The sequence below is a fragment of the Onthophagus taurus genome, chromosome 5 (genome assembly GCF_036711975.1).
Source record: "Onthophagus taurus isolate NC chromosome 5, IU_Otau_3.0, whole genome shotgun sequence".
Lineage (NCBI taxonomy): Eukaryota > Metazoa > Arthropoda > Insecta > Coleoptera > Scarabaeidae > Onthophagus > Onthophagus taurus.
Genome location: NC_091970.1, coordinates 9,536,903 through 9,549,084, shown reverse-complemented (window position 1 = coordinate 9,549,084; position 12,182 = coordinate 9,536,903). Strand labels below are relative to the sequence as shown.

Genomic DNA, 12,182 nt, shown 5'->3' with positions numbered 1-12,182 from the left:
TTTGATTTACCTTCGAAGAAGAATCCCATTACAAAAAAATTACAAATTTCTTAATTTTAGAGGCCACTTTCAACCGGTAGACCTCCAAATGAATCGCCTCCGTTCAAACACACGTGATTCGGTATGACGTAACGTTAGATAGAGGTGCAACCACGATCACGTGCTTTTTCTCGATGCAGAAAGTTCATCAGCCTTGAAAAAAATAAACAATTAAATGATTTTAAGTGTTGAAATGATAAAACTACAAAATTTTCTTGATTACAAATATGAAGCTAAATATAACCTTGATGATGTGGCTATCAATGCAGTAACGTTAAAAGTGCGAATAAGTGATTACTAGGGCACGGAACTTTTGTAACAAAACAATACGAATTCCCCCCTCCACTCGTTCTTAGCAGAAAATTTCATACAAAAGTTGTTCTAAATTAAATTCTAAAACGATTTTCTCAATAAAAAAATGTATAAAAATATATATATAAAATTTTTTTTGAGGTTATGTTCTTAATTATTGATCAAATCAAAAAATTTTATTAACAATATTTGTTTCAATTTCGATTTTGAATCAATTATCTTAATAAAAAAATTTTACATTTCTATTAATTAAGCATCCAAGTGTAATTATGTATAAAAAGGGAAAAATTATTATTTTGAGGTTATCTCCTTAATTATTGATTAAATCAAAAAATTTTATTAACAATATTTGTTTAGAATTACTTCAGGAACAGTGTTTGTTAAAACAATTTTTTTCTAACTTGAAATTTTAATTTCCCACTGAACAGTATGCTACAAAAATTAATATTTTTGAGGTTATATCCTTATTGTTGATTTAACCAAAAAATGTTGTTAACAACATTTGTTTAGAATTACTTCAGGAACAGTGTTTGTTAGTACAATTTTTTGCTAACTTGAAATTTTAATTTCCCTCTGAATAGTATGCTATCAAAATTAATTATCTCAATAATTATTGTCTTTATCAAAAAATGTTTTAAATAAAATTTGTTTCAATTTCGATTTTGAATCAATTATCTTAATAAAAAAAATTTACATTTCTATTAATTAAGCATCTAAGTACAATTATGCATAAAAACGGAAAAATTATTATTTTGAGGTTATCTCCTTAATTATTGATTAAATCAAAAAATTTTGTTAACAATGTTTGTTAAGAATTACTTCAGAAACAGTGTTTGTTAATAAAATTTTTTTCTCACTTGAAATTTTAATTTCCCACTGAATAGTATGCTATCAAAATTAATTATCTCAATAATTATTGTTTCTATCAAAGAATGTTTTAAATAAAATATGTTTCAATTTCGATTTTGAATCAATTATCTTAATAAAAAAAATTTACATTTCTATTAATTAAGCATCCAAGTGTAATTATGTATAAAAACGGAAAAATTATTATTTTGAGGTTATCTCCTTAATTATTGATTAAATCAAAAAATTTTGTTAACAATGCTTGTTAAGAATTGCTTCAGAAACAGTGTTTGTTAAAACAATTTTTTTCTAACTTGAAATTTTAATTTCCCACTGAACAGTATGGTACAAAAATTAATATTTTTGAGGTTATATCCTTATTGTTGATTTAATCAAAAAATGTTGTTAACAAAATTTGTTTAGAATTACTTCAGGAACAATGTTTGTTAATACAATTTTTTGCTAACTTGAAATTTTAATTTCCATATGAATAGTAAGCTATCAAAATTAATTATATCAATAATTATTGTTTTTATTAAAAAATGTTTTAAATAAAATTTGTTTCAATTTCGATTTTGAATCAAATATCTCAATAAAAAATTTTTACATCTCATTAATTAAGCATCCAAGTATAATTATGTACAAAAACGGAAAAATTATTATTTTGAGGTTATCTTCTTAATTATTGATTAAATCAAAAAATTTGGTTAACAATGTTTGTTAAGAATTGCTTCAGGAACAGTGTTTGTTAAAACAATTTTTTTCTAACTTGAAATTTTAATTTCCCACTGAACAGTATGCTACAAAAATTAATATTTTTGAGGTTATATCCTTATTGTTGATTTAATCAAAAAATCTTGTTAACAAAATTTGTTTAGAATTACTTCAGGAACAGTGTTTGTTAGTACAATTTTTTGCTAACTTGAAATTTTAATTTCCCTCTGAATAGTATGCTATCAAAATTAAATATCTCAATAATTATTGTTTCTATCAAAAAATGTTTTAAATAAAATTTGTTTCAATTTCGATTTTGAATCAATTATCTTAATAAAAAAATTTTACATCTCTATTAATTAAGCATCTAAGTATAATTATATATAAAAACGGAAAAATTATTATTTTAAGGTTATCTCCTTAATTATTGATTAAATCAAAAAATTTTGTTAACAATGTTTGTTAAGAATTGCTTCAGGAACAGTGTTTGTTAAAACAATTTTTTTCTAACTTGAAATTTTAATTTCCCACTGAACAGTATGGTACAAAAATTCATATTTTTGAGGTTATATCCTTATTGTTGATTTAATCAAAAAAAATGTTGACAAAGTTTGTTTAGAATTGTTTCAGGAACAATTTTTGTTAACATAATTTTTTTCTAACTTGAAATTTTAATTTCCCACTGCACAGTATGCTGTTCTTTTAACCACAACGAGTGGAGGGGGGAAATCGTATTGTTTTGTTACAAAAGTTCCGTGCCCTAGTCATAAGAGAGGTTTTAAAAACAAGATGGTTTTATTTAATTAAATAATTTCTTCTAATTTTTGTGCAAACTAAAAGTAATAAGAAAAAGAGTTCTTATACAGGTGTCTCACGTAACTGGTTCGTTAGAACTTTTTCATCTTCCACTATTCGTAGAGATTTGAAATTTTGGTAGCATGGGTTGTTCATTCGGAACTTTCGATCTAAAATATTTTCAAGATGGCCGCCACTTCCGGTCTACCGGATGTAGACCATAACTTCGCTATTTTAAATGGAATGCTATAGTTTTTATTACACAGTTTAATTGTACGTAAAAAAATAGGTTGACTTTGATAAAAGTTATTGGTACCTAGCGTTTTTTGTTTTCGAGTTATTTTGGTTTTAAACTTTTTTTGGTAAATTTCAACATGCTCTTTAAAACTCCATATCTCAGCCAAAGTTCATTCAAAAAAGATCTACTTTGGCACGATTACTCTTCAGATGTTGTCAAATAGATTGCCATTTGTTGTATCGGAGTATCTTATACAGGGTGGTCAAAAATTGAATTACTGTTTCTCCAGATTTAATGGCGAGAAAGTCGAAAATTTTAAATGGAACGCCCCATATTTTTTTAGACTATCAGGAAGAGAATTTAATTCTCTACAAATTACCTGTACACATTCCCATACCTATTTATTGTAGTTTGCCTCATATTGCGATATTTATTAAAACATGCATGAAATGACCTTTTGTTGGAAAGATTTCTTATATACTTAAGTCGAGATCGTTCGCGACCGCATAGGCTATCTCCGAAACTTGATCTCATTTTTCGAGAAACTGCTAATGTCGAAAACTTCGAACAGTTTTCAATCCTCTTTGTGTTCACCCTATCGGCAAAAAGTGAAAAATTTCAATTAAAGATGAAGTATTACAATTAAAACATTGTAAAAACTGACCTATCTTAACATTCTTTCACGCTATAATTGAGGTTTCAAAAGAAAACTGACCAATCCCAACAGACCCAATATTTTTGGCAGAGTTAATTGATATTTGTAAACAAAACTAACCTAACTTAACTTTTCTTTTCTTACTATGTTAAAACACATTCTTTGATATTTGGCTGAAACTGCGTAGAACGGGTAAAATAAATTGTATGCATCGATTTAAAAACATTATTTTACATCATAATGCTAATATATGGTTATCACTATAGCAATGTCAACTTTTAAATATATACTACAATCGTTATAGAAAGAATGAGAAGAATTTTGTTAATTGTTCAATAACTATAAGAAATATACCCAACAATTGTTGCTACCCAACATTTATTATCAGAAGAAAAAACTAATTATTATTGTGATGGTCGTTCTCGCAAATTCTTCACTCTTCAATGTTTCTCATCGGGATTTGAGCCTGCTTAATACTGATTTTTATAGTTAAAATAGTTCGATTAGTTACATTATCAAAAAAAATGCTTTTCAGGTTGATACTGAGTTCATAGTGATTAATATTCAGTAGTTAGTTAGAACAACTACAAGTCAATTGTTGAAAATCCATCTTCAGCCCATTTAAAAAGAAATTTTCGACAACTCTATTTCTTTGCTCATCACTTAGCACAAACTGAATGAGATTGTAATCACTAGGGCACGGAACTTTTGTAACAAAACGATACGATTTCCCCCCTCCACTCGTTCTGATTAAAAGAACAGCATACTCTTCAGTGGGAAATTAAAATTTCAAGTTAAAAAAAAAATTGTTTTAACAAACACTATTCCTGGTGTATTTCTTAAAAAATATTGTTAACAAAATTTTTTGATTTAATCAATAATTAAGGAGATAACCTCAAAATAATAATTTTTCCGTTTTTATACATAATTACACTTGGATGCTTAATTAATAGAAATGTAAAATTTTTTTATTAAGATAATTGATTCAAAATCGAAATTGAAACAAATTTTATTTAAAACATTTTTTGATAGAAACAATAATTATTGAGATAATTAATTTTGATAGCATACTATTCAGAGGGAAATTAAAATTTCAAGTTAGCAAAAAATTGTATTAACAAACACTGTTCCTGAAGTAATTTTAAACAAATTTTGTTAACAATATTTTTTGATTAAATCAACAATAAGGATATAACCTCAAAAATATTAATTTTTGTAGCATACTGTTCAGTGGGAAATTAAAATTTCAAGTTAGAAAAAAATTGTTTTAACAAACACTGTTCCTGGTGTAATTCTTAAAAAATATTGTTAACAAAATTTTTTGATTTAATCAATAATTAAGGAGATAACCTCAAAATAATAATTTTTCCTTTTTATACATAATTATACTTGGATGCTTAATTAATAGAGATGTAAAAATTTTTTATTGAGATAATTGATTCAAAATCGAAATTGAAACAAATTTTATTTAAAACATTTTTTGATAGAAACAATAATTACTGAGATAATTAATTTTGATAGCATACTATTCAGAGGGAAATTAAAATTTCAAGTTAGAAAAAAATTGTTTTAACAAACACTGTTCCTGGTGTAATTCTTAAAAAATATTGTTAACAAAATTTTTTGATTTAATCAATAATTAAGGAGATAACCTCAAAATAATAATTTTTCCTTTTTATACATAATTATACTTGGATGCTTAATTAATAGAGATGTAAAAATTTTTTATTGAGATAATTGATTCAAAATCGAAATTGAAACAAATTTTATTTAAAACATTTTTTGATAGAAACAATAATTACTGAGATAATTAATTTTGATAGCATACTATTCAGAGGGAAATTAAAATTTCAAGTTAGAAAAAAATTGTTTTAACAAACACTGTTCCTGGTGTAATTCTTAAAAAATATTGTTAACAAAATTTTTTGATTTAATCAATAATTAAGGAGATAACCTCAAAATAATAATTTTTCCTTTTTATACATAATTATACTTGGATGCTTAATTAATAGAGATGTAAAAATTTTTTATTGAGATAATTGATTCAAAATCGAAATTGAAACAAATTTTATTTAAAACATTTTTTGATAGAAACAATAATTACTGAGATAATTAATTTTGATAGCATACTATTCAGAGGGAAATTAAAATTTCAAGTTAGAAAAAAATTGTTTTAACAAACACTGTTCCTGGTGTAATTCTTAAAAAATATTGTTAACAAAATTTTTTGATTTAATCAATAATTAAGGAGATAACCTCAAAATAATAATTTTTCCTTTTTATACATAATTATACTTGGATGCTTAATTAATAGAGATGTAAAAATTTTTTATTGAGATAATTGATTCAAAATCGAAATTGAAACAAATTTTATTTAAAACATTTTTTGATAGAAACAATAATTACTGAGATAATTAATTTTGATAGCATACTATTCAGAGGGAAATTAAAATTTCAAATTAGCAAAAAATTGTATTAACAAACACTGTTCCTGAAGTAATTCTAAACAAATTTTGTTAACAACATTTTTTGATTAAATCAACAATAAGGATATAACCTCAAAAATATTAATTTTTGTAGCATACTGTTCAGTGGGAAATTAAAATTTCAAGTTAGAAAAAAATTGTTTTAACAAACACTGTTCCTGAAGCAATTCTTAACAAACATTGTTAACAAAATTTTTTGATTTAATCAATAATTAAGGAGATAACCTCAAAATAATAATTTTTCCTTTTTATACATAATTATACTTGGATGCTTAATTAATAGATATGTAAAATTTTTTTATTGAGATAATTGATTCAAAATCGAAATTGAAACAAATTTTATTTAAAACATTTTTTGATGGAAACAATAATTATTGAGATAATTAATTTTGATAGCATACTATTCAGAGGGAAATTAATATTTCAAGTTAGCAAAAAATTTTATTAACAAACACTGTTCCTGAAGTAATTCTAAACAAATTTTATTAACAAAATTTTTTGATTAAATCAACAATAAGGATATAACCTCAAAAATATTAATTTTTGTAGCATACTGTTCAGTGGGAAATTAAAATTGCAAGTTAGAGAAAAATTGTTTTAACAAACACTGTTCCTGGTGTAATTCTTAACAAACATTGTTAACAAAATTTTTTGATTTAATCAATAATTAAGGAGATAACCTCAAAATAATAATTTTTCCTTTTTATACATAATTATACTTGGATGCTTAATTAATAGATATGTAAAATTTTTTTATTGAGATAATTGATTCAAAATCGAAATTGAAACAAATTTTATTTAAAACATTTTTTGATGGAAACAATAATTATTGAGATAATTAATTTTGATAGCATACTATTCAGAGGGAAATTAATATTTCAAGTTAGCAAAAAATTTTATTAACAAACACTGTTCCTGAAGTAATTCTAAACAAATTTTATTAACAAAATTTTTTGATTAAATCAACAATAAGGATATAACCTCAAAAATATTAATTTTTGTAGCATACTGTTCAGTGGGAAATTAAAATTGCAAGTTAGAGAAAAATTGTTTTAACAAACACTGTTCCTGGTGTAATTCTTAACAAACATTGTTAACAAAATTTTTTGATTTAATCAATAATTAAGGAGATAACCTCAAAATAATAATTTTTCCTTTTTATACATAATTATACTTGGATGCTTAATTAATAGATATGTAAAATTTTTTTATTGAGATAATTGATTCAAAATCGAAATTGAAACAAATTTTATTTAAAACATTTTTTGATGGAAACAATAATTATTGAGATAATTAATTTTGATAGCATACTATTCAGAGGGAAATTAATATTTCAAGTTAGCAAAAAATTTTATTAACAAACACTGTTCCTGAAGTAATTCTAAACAAATTTTATTAACAAAATTTTTTGATTAAATCAACAATAAGGATATAACCTCAAAAATATTAATTTTTGTAGCATACTGTTCAGTGGGAAATTAAAATTGCAAGTTAGAGAAAAATTGTTTTAACAAACACTGTTCCTGGTGTAATTCTTAACAAACATTGTTAACAAAATTTTTTGATTTAATCAATAATTAAGGAGATAACCTCAAAATAATAATTTTTCCGTTTTTATACATAATTGTACTTAGATGCTTAATTAATAGAGATGTAAAAAATTTTTATTGAGATAATTGATTCAAAATCGAAATTGAAACAAATTTTATTTAAAACATTTTTTAATAAAAACAATAATTGTTGAGATAATTAATTTTGATAGCATACTATTCAGAGGGAAATTAAAATTTCATGTTAGCAAAAAATTGTATTAATAAACACTGTTCATGAAGTAATTCTAAACAAAATTTATTAACAAAATTTTTTGATTAAATCAACAATAAGGATATAACCTCAAAAATATTAATTTTTGTAGCATACTGTTCAGTGGGAAATTAAAATTTCAAGTTAGAAAAAAATTGTTTTAACAAACACTGTTCCTGGTGTAATTCTTAAAAAATATTGTTAACAAAATTTTTTGATTTAATCAATAATTAAGGAGATAACCTCAAAATAATAATTTTTCCTTTTTATACATAATTATACTTGGATGCTTAATTAATAGAGATGTAAAAATTTTTTATTGAGATAATTGATTCAAAATCGAAATTGAAACAAATTTTATTTAAAACATTTTTTGATAGAAACAATAATTACTGAGATAATTAATTTTGATAGCATACTATTCAGAGGGAAATTAAAATTTCAAGTTAGAAAAAAATTGTTTTAACAAACACTGTTCCTGGTGTAATTCTTAAAAAATATTGTTAACAAAATTTTTTGATTTAATCAATAATTAAGGAGATAACCTCAAAATAATAATTTTTCCTTTTTATACATAATTATACTTGGATGCTTAATTAATAGAGATGTAAAAATTTTTTATTGAGATAATTGATTCAAAATCGAAATTGAAACAAATTTTATTTAAAACATTTTTTGATAGAAACAATAATTACTGAGATAATTAATTTTGATAGCATACTATTCAGAGGGAAATTAAAATTTCAAGTTAGAAAAAAATTGTTTTAACAAACACTGTTCCTGGTGTAATTCTTAAAAAATATTGTTAACAAAATTTTTTGATTTAATCAATAATTAAGGAGATAACCTCAAAATAATAATTTTTCCTTTTTATACATAATTATACTTGGATGCTTAATTAATAGAGATGTAAAAATTTTTTATTGAGATAATTGATTCAAAATCGAAATTGAAACAAATTTTATTTAAAACATTTTTTGATAGAAACAATAATTACTGAGATAATTAATTTTGATAGCATACTATTCAGAGGGAAATTAAAATTTCAAGTTAGAAAAAAATTGTTTTAACAAACACTGTTCCTGGTGTAATTCTTAAAAAATATTGTTAACAAAATTTTTTGATTTAATCAATAATTAAGGAGATAACCTCAAAATAATAATTTTTCCTTTTTATACATAATTATACTTGGATGCTTAATTAATAGAGATGTAAAAATTTTTTATTGAGATAATTGATTCAAAATCGAAATTGAAACAAATTTTATTTAAAACATTTTTTGATAGAAACAATAATTACTGAGATAATTAATTTTGATAGCATACTATTCAGAGGGAAATTAAAATTTCAAGTTAGAAAAAAATTGTTTTAACAAACACTGTTCCTGGTGTAATTCTTAAAAAATATTGTTAACAAAATTTTTTGATTTAATCAATAATTAAGGAGATAACCTCAAAATAATAATTTTTCCTTTTTATACATAATTATACTTGGATGCTTAATTAATAGAGATGTAAAAATTTTTTATTGAGATAATTGATTCAAAATCGAAATTGAAACAAATTTTATTTAAAACATTTTTTGATAGAAACAATAATTACTGAGATAATTAATTTTGATAGCATACTATTCAGAGGGAAATTAAAATTTCAAATTAGCAAAAAATTGTATTAACAAACACTGTTCCTGAAGTAATTCTAAACAAATTTTGTTAACAACATTTTTTGATTAAATCAACAATAAGGATATAACCTCAAAAATATTAATTTTTGTAGCATACTGTTCAGTGGGAAATTAAAATTTCAAGTTAGAAAAAAATTGTTTTAACAAACACTGTTCCTGAAGCAATTCTTAACAAACATTGTTAACAAAATTTTTTGATTTAATCAATAATTAAGGAGATAACCTCAAAATAATAATTTTTCCTTTTTATACATAATTATACTTGGATGCTTAATTAATAGATATGTAAAATTTTTTTATTGAGATAATTGATTCAAAATCGAAATTGAAACAAATTTTATTTAAAACATTTTTTGATGGAAACAATAATTATTGAGATAATTAATTTTGATAGCATACTATTCAGAGGGAAATTAATATTTCAAGTTAGCAAAAAATTTTATTAACAAACACTGTTCCTGAAGTAATTCTAAACAAATTTTATTAACAAAATTTTTTGATTAAATCAACAATAAGGATATAACCTCAAAAATATTAATTTTTGTAGCATACTGTTCAGTGGGAAATTAAAATTGCAAGTTAGAGAAAAATTGTTTTAACAAACACTGTTCCTGGTGTAATTCTTAACAAACATTGTTAACAAAATTTTTTGATTTAATCAATAATTAAGGAGATAACCTCAAAATAATAATTTTTCCGTTTTTATACATAATTGTACTTAGATGCTTAATTAATAGAGATGTAAAAAATTTTTATTGAGATAATTGATTCAAAATCGAAATTGAAACAAATTTTATTTAAAACATTTTTTAATAAAAACAATAATTGTTGAGATAATTAATTTTGATAGCATACTATTCAGAGGGAAATTAAAATTTCATGTTAGCAAAAAATTGTATTAATAAACACTGTTCATGAAGTAATTCTAAACAAAATTTATTAACAAAATTTTTTGATTAAATCAACAATAAGGATATAACCTCAAAAATATTAATTTTTGTAGCATACTGTTCAGTGGGAAATTAAAATTTCAAGTTAGAAAAAAATTGTTTTAACAAACACTGTTCCTGGTGTAATTCTTAAAAAATATTGTTAACAAAATTTTTTGATTTAATCAATAATTAAGGAGATAACCTCAAAATAATAATTTTTCCGTTTTTATACATAATTACACTTGGATGCTTAATTAATAGAGATGTAAAAAATTTTTATTGAGATAATTGATTCAAAATCGAAATTGAAACAAATTTTATTTAAAACATTTTTTGATAGAAACAATAATTATTGAGATAATTAATTTTGATGGCATACTATTCAGAGGGAAATTAAAATTTCAAGTTAGCAAAAAATTGTATTAACAAACACTGTTCCTGAAGTAATTCTAAACAAATTTTGTTAACAACATTTTTTGATTAAATCAACAATAAGGATATAACCTCAAAAATATTAATTTTTGTACCATACTGTTCAGTGGGAAATTAAAATTTCAAGTTAGAAAAAAATTGTTTTAACAAACACTGTTCTTGGTGTAATTCTTAAAAAATATTGTTAACAAATTTTTTTTGATTTAATCAATAATTAAGGAGATAACCTCAAAATAATAATTTTTCCTTTTTATACATAATTATACTTGGATGCTTAATTAATAGAGATGTAAAATTTTTTTATTGAGATAATTGATTCAAAATCGAAATTGAAACAAATTTTATTTAAAACATTTTTTGATGGAAACAATAATTATTGAGATAATTAATTTTGATAGCATACTATTCAGAGGGAAATTAAAATTTCAAGTTAGCAAAAAATTTTATTAACAAACACTGTTCCTGAAGTAATTCTAAACAAATTTTGTTAACAACATTTTTTGATTAAATCAACAATAAGGAAACAACTTTTGTATGAAATTTTCTGCTGAGAACGAGTGGAGGGGGGAAATCGTTTTGTTACAAAAGTTCCGTGCCCTACTTATGACACATCGTTTTTAGCATCAAGTTTCTTCTAAGAAAGAAAAAACATATTTTTTTTGTTTGTGACATAATCCTATTTTCAAATTAACCACGTCGTGATTAATAAATGATTTTATTACTCCGCATTGTGCATTTTGCTTTAGTTTTATTAGTCACCGACTAAACAATCATAAAAGGATCGCTCTCACCGAGAAATAATAAATTTTAATAAGACCGTTCGCTTTATCATTGTATTTCTCATGTGAGTGTAATTAAATCATAAAATGTTGATACTAAGAAGATTTTTTTAACAAATTTATTTTCGATTTGAAATTTTTATCGAAATTTACTCCAGTTAGAAGATATTTAAAGAATTTAAAGAGGTGTAAACGAGATGTCTCGGCTTATTTAAAAGTCTAAATTTATCCGGCGACAAATTAAAATAAATTAAAATAAAAAGAAATTTGTTAAGAATTATTTATCAAACAAATCCAATTCTAACATTGCAAATGATTAATAGGAAACAATAAAATGTACGAGTTCAAATTGGCCTTTTTTATTATTTGGAGAGAGTTTGAATGGAAAAGTCGCGTATTCTGATAAGAATTTTTTCTTTCTCTCTAACCTTTTTATTTATTTACTTTTTTTCGTTTTTAAAGTAAGCG

At 22.9% G+C, this 12,182-nt stretch overlaps 1 protein-coding gene across 2 annotated transcripts in view; it reads right to left on the bottom strand.

Moving 5' to 3' along the window:
* The window catches only part of LOC111418380 (Kinesin family member 19A), a 68,691-nt gene that overhangs the window by 17,807 nt on the left and 38,702 nt on the right, over positions 1 to 12,182 (bottom strand). For both annotated transcript variants that reach the window (XR_011640289.1, XR_011640290.1), the window contains one exon: positions 11 to 192. The gene's annotated coding sequence lies outside the window, so the exon portion shown is untranslated. The remainder of the gene's footprint in view (positions 1 to 10; positions 193 to 12,182) is intronic.